The sequence below is a fragment of the Phacochoerus africanus genome, chromosome 13 (assembly GCF_016906955.1).
Source record: "Phacochoerus africanus isolate WHEZ1 chromosome 13, ROS_Pafr_v1, whole genome shotgun sequence".
NCBI lineage: Eukaryota > Metazoa > Chordata > Mammalia > Artiodactyla > Suidae > Phacochoerus > Phacochoerus africanus.
This window is the reverse complement of record NC_062556.1, coordinates 16,548,339-16,553,975: the sequence shown is the minus strand read 5'-3', so window position 1 is coordinate 16,553,975 and position 5,637 is coordinate 16,548,339. Positions and strand designations below refer to the sequence as shown.

Here is a 5,637-nt window from a genome sequence, read left to right as displayed (position 1 = left end):
ATCTGCCAATGGGCCTTTCCTTCATTGAGATGCCACCACTTTGTCCTAAGAACTCTCTGCCAAAGTCCAGACTGATTCTGAATCCACACTGGGCAGTTTCAGCCATCAAATCTGACAGCAAAAAGTCATGATATTCTACAGTTGTCACATGCCAAATACAGAGCATCATAGAGTAGTCAAAAAAAAAATACTTTTATGGTAAAACTCCCTAGCTTTCAATTTAAAGAATATACAATCAAAATGGTTTTTTTCTTTTCTTTTTTTTTTTTTTGGTCTTTTTGCTATTTCTTTGGGCCACTCCCGTGGCATATGGAGGTTCCCAGGCTAGGGGTCGAATCGGAGCTGTAGCCACTGGCCTATGCCAGAGCCACAGCAACGTGGGATCCGAGCCGCGTCTGCAACCTACACCACAGCTCAACCGGATAGTTAACCCACTGAGCAAGGGCAGGGATCGAACCCGCAACCTCATGGTTCCCAGTCAGATTCGTTAACCACTAAGCCATGACGGGAACTCCCAAAATGGTTTTTTAAAAAGAAGCGTAAAAGATTCGACAGCTCTATTCACTCTGATAGCACCAATTGCTAGAACCTTGGCACCTCACAGACTTAACCCAACAGAAGCTCATGTCCTACCTGCCCCATGACAGTGGTGGCAAAGTGGATAGTTGGGGTGGGGTCTTGGTCACACAAGGTCAACCACTAAATCAGGTCCACAGTGGCCCTGCCACCCATTTCCAAGGCTGCCTTGGGTGTCAACATCCAGGTCATAGAAGAGAAGCAGGTAGACAAACACCTGCTTCTGCATCACTTCTGCTAACACTGCAGCCACGGATGAACTCCAATCACATGGTCTCAGCTGGATGCAAGGGAGGCTGCGAAAGGTGTCCCTGGCTGGGCAAAGATGTGACACCATGAAAGAAACAGGTGAGTGTTTGGGGGAGACCTGGCCATCTCTGCCCTGCAGGCATTGCTGCCTAGAGTGACCACCATCCCCTTCCGCTCTGGGCACTTTCAGCTTTAGCACCGCAAGTTCCATATCCCAGGGAAGCCCTCTATCCTGGGCAAACTGGGACAGCTGTCACCCTATTAACTGAAAGTGAATTAACATTCTAAAATAATTTAGAAAATGGACAACATTTCTTTTACTTGCATTCAAGAGTTTTGTACATGGCACAAAAATATGAGCAGGTGGTTAGAAACATTGGTTTGTGACAAATTTTTTTTTTTTTTGGATCGAGAATTCGCTAACGGCTAAATGTAAAATTTTAAGAATTCATGAAAACACTGACAAGTTAAAGAGCCACAGATGCCTGAAAGTAAACTGGAACTATGAAAGCAATAAAATCCCTATCTATTCAAACAATTCAATATGGTACAAAGTCAGCAGAACTGCTTACTAACATAAAATACTGCTAAATTGCTTCTCTAGCAAAGTAAGACAATCCGTATCTGAAAAAATAGTGGCAATATTCATTTTTACCAGTTTATCATTTGGGGCAATGGATTTTTTTTTTTTTTGGTCTTCTTAGGGCTGCACCCATAGCATATGGAGGTTTCCATGCTACGTGGTCGAGTTGGAAGCTGTAGCTGCTGACCTACACCATCGCAATGCCAGATCAGAGCCGCATCTCTGAACTACATCACAGCTCATGGCCAACGCCGGATCCTTAACCCACCGAGCAAGGCCAGAGATCGAACATGTGTCCTCATGGATGCTAGTCAGATTTGTTTCTGCTGAGCCACGAGGTGAACTCCATCAATGGATAATTTTCAATGATGAGTTTCCACCCATTTGTCTTTTACCACGTGATTCCCTACAGAAAAGCCCTCTCAAACCTAAGAAGTAACAGGTGATCCCTGCCTTATCTCGTCTCCAGTCCTTTTTGTTTTAGCATCTTTCGGCAGCTTTGCCTCACTCTTTGTTCTCCTTGCTTGTATCACCCTTTCAAGCACAGAGGCCACGTGTTTCCTTTTGGCAGGCTCTCCCCCCCTCCCCTCCACAACCTGTGGGTTCAAAGGGCAACTCAAAACAATGGAGGAAATTGAGCTTGCCAAGATCCAGTTTCCTATTCTCTCCAGAAGGAAAGATGCTTCCTTTATTACCGACACACACACACACATATCAGAGTTATTATCCTCCTTCCCAAATACTCACATATTTCTTTTGTTTTGGGGGGGGGGTGATTTTTGGCCTTCAGCATATGGAGCTCCTGGGCCAGGGATTCGAGTCACAGTTGCAACCTAACCCACTGTGCCGGGCATCGAACCTGTGTCCCAGAGGCTCCCAATTGGCTGTCGTCCATCCCCCTGCACCACAGCAGGAGGTCCTCCTCACATATTTCATTCAGGCGTGTCTGTGAGTGCTTTCCATGGGCTCCTGGGAATTTGTGACCACTCTTTTGCCTCTCTGTGACTTCCCTGAGGGATTCCTTAGAACTTCGCATTGCACCTCACTCTTAGGAGCTCAAAAAAATTCAGAGCCTTCAAGTTTGATTCAAAGACTTTTAGAGGAGGAAGAGATCCACCCACTTCATCTCCTGACAAAGTAAAATACTCCAGGAAGACTGAAATATTATAGTATTTGCATTTGAGCGGTTTTTAATAGCAATTTGAGAAATCTGAGTTCTAGAGGGCTAGGTGGAAAAAAAAATCAATCAATTCTAGCTTTCTGTTGGAGCTTTTGAGACCCATCAACTTTTCTTTCTTACCCGGTACCTCTGCATTTTCAGAGCACTGACTCCAGCCCCGTTTCCTGAGCAGTAGGGTTGGTCTGCCTAGGTCGTTGCTGATTTAAAGAGAGGGCCTGGGGCAGCAGCATCTTTTTGAAGCTGTGGATCCCCAGGGAGCGGAAATAACAGTCCCCCCTGTGCTGATCCGATCTGGGCTTTTCCTGGGGGCTGTCTTTATTACACAATGAGGTGAACTTGATGGGAGAAAAGCAAGGTAGTGGAGTTGGCAGTGAGGCCAAATCATGTCTAGGATATAATGGGGGGTTGTGATCAGACTAGAAGCTAACCAGCGAGCCCCAGGGGCCACACAACTGTAGCCACCATATATACATGTACTGCTCTATGCATTATGTAATACACATCTGACATATACACTACATGCACACGCATTTATACATATATATGCACACTACAGCCCCATACACACCACTACATATACCTACTATCAATAGGGTGTGTGTGCACATGCATGCACACACACACACCATGGCCACTACAGCTGCTCCCTGCTCTGCTGAGGCCCGTGCAGGGTCCACCGCCCCCCTATTCCCACTGCACTGGCCTCTGTCACACCCTGCACAGCTTCTGCACCTGCCCTTCCCGTATCTGACACTCTTTTCTCCCACAAACACCCCTGACCCACTAACTCCTACTCATCTTGAGGTCCCAGCTCAAAAGTCACTTCCTTGGGGAAGGCTGTCCCCTTAAAGGAGGTCAAATCCCCCATAATAGGCTATTTTTCCTGCACAGCAGTTTCCTGTTTCTTATGTAACCAGGCTATTGTTTTGAAATAATATCTGTCCTCCCCAATGGACTGTCCGTCCCAGGAGGACACGATCCTTGTCTAATTTGCCCACCGTGGCATCTCCAGCTATAGTAGAGGTTTGATTAATATTGGCTGCATGAATGGATTTGCATCTGATAATGAACCCAGTCAAAACACGGTACAGGTGGAGGGGATCAGACCTGTCCCTGCTCTGCCCACCCCACCCCCTCCCCTGAGGTACAGACTTGGCTGCAGGTGTCATGGATGGGCCCTAAACCAGCAGTTCTTGAACCTGTGTTTGCAGTAGAATCACCTGCGGGCTGGTGAAACTGCAGACTGCTGGGCACCACCCCCCCAAGTCTCTGCTTCAGTTGGTTTGACTGGGCCTGGGAAGTGGCTCTTCCAACAGGTTTCCAGGTTACGGTCAAGTTCCTGGTCCTGGGACCCCATGTTAAGAACCACTGTTCTAAGTCATCAGGCACTATCCAAAAGGCCTGCTAGAAGCAACCTACCCACCCCCAGGCTTTTCTGTAAGATGCTTCTAGAGTAACTCATACTCCAGATCTTGGCAATCTCATTCTTATTTACAACAGCAGTTCTCAACCATCAGTGGGCTGCAGAATCACCTGCAAAGACACCCAAGGCGCAGACCTCAGAGATTAAGTTTCCATTGATTTGCATGGGAACCCAACAGCTATAGTTTAAAATACTTGTCAGGGGATTTTTTAATTCAAGTCTAGTTGATTTACAATGTTGTGCCAATTTCTCTCCTCAGGTGATGTTTAAGTACAACCAGGATTAAGACTCACTGATTGGGATCATGGCTGGTTAATTCAACCAAAAATGTGTTGTTGTTGCAGAGGTCCAACCTCTAATTACTGAGGTTTTCCTCTTTACTGGACTAAAATCCAGTTCCACCCAGCATCTTTATGGGTAAAACGGAAGCCTATCTCTTACTCCCAACAACCATGTTAGACCATGTGCTCGGCATCAGAATTGGAGAGCAGACGGCAGGTGATCACTCACTCCTCCAGTTCTTTATTGGACAGATGACCATTCCAGGTACGATACTAAGTGCTGGGGACCTAACAGTAGACGGGGCACCATTTCTGCATGGATGGAACCCATAGTTTCAGGATAATTTGCTGGAAATTTTCAGGTGAGGGTCCAGAAGGCAGAAGCTGGGGGCTGTGAACATCAGAAGGACACAAATGAGGGGGAACAAGACTTCACTTGGTTCTAAGACACTGTCAGAACTGAGAGGACCTACCTGGCATCCTCCAGGTCCACGGTATCCCGTGGTCCCAGCAAAGCCGAGTCACTGAATGCAGGAACAGAGGCGAATATGGGAGCAGAGGCATCTGAGACCTACACACAAACCCAGGAAAGGAAAACAGCTTGATTGGGCATGCCTGAGCAGAGGAGCTTGGCGGTCCGAGATACCGTGTGTCAGGTGGGAAGTGGGGTTTTGCTATATTACCATGGGACTACATCTTGACAGGGAACCAGATACAGGGGTGGGGGTGGGGAGTGTCCCACCCTGCTGCACCCCCTCAACCGGGAAACTCTGGCCATCAGAGAAAACGCACACATACGCACGAACATCACGCCAGCAAAACCAGAATGGAAATCTCACTCATGCCTGAGCAAGTCCCATACCTTTGAGATGCGGGACCCTCCAGAAGTAGCTGCTGGAAACAAAAGCCAACATGGAGCCCCTACTCCCTTATCAAATTACATCTTTCAGCAGATCTAGATCCTGGCCACTCAGGAGAGGTCGGAGAGCAGGCCAACTCCCCAGGGAGCTCGGCTGGGTACGAGCCCTGCTGACCAACCAGCGCCCGCAGGGTCCGAGGAGCCTGGCCTCCACCCTGCTCCTCCCGCCTAAACTGAGATAGCCGAGGACGTGCTTTTACCACCAGGGCGGCTCAGGCCCCGCCCAAGCCCCGCCCAGGGCAATTAACCCAGAGGGCGGGGCCAGACACCTTGTTTTCCGAGCCTGCGGGCCTGTGAGGATTCTGTGCTCTGGACCAAACGCCTTCCCCTGGGTCTAGTTCCCAGCCTGAGCCATTGCCTGGGAGCCGGGCACGGGTGTCGGCGCGCTGGAAGGCACCGTCATCCTTCCTCCCGCAGAAAATTGTG

At 48.5% G+C, this 5,637-nt stretch overlaps 1 long non-coding RNA gene across 1 annotated transcript; it reads right to left on the bottom strand.

Annotated features, from left to right (window-relative positions):
• Nucleotides 1–4,529: 4,529 nt before the first annotated feature.
• Nucleotides 4,530–5,365, bottom strand: LOC125113204 (uncharacterized). The gene is made up of 3 exons (XR_007131383.1): nt 5,155–5,365; nt 4,766–4,863; nt 4,530–4,683 (listed from the first exon to the last, which is right to left on the bottom strand). It is a non-coding gene; the product is annotated as an uncharacterized LOC125113204 (long non-coding RNA).
• Nucleotides 5,366–5,637: the final 272 nt, after the last annotated feature.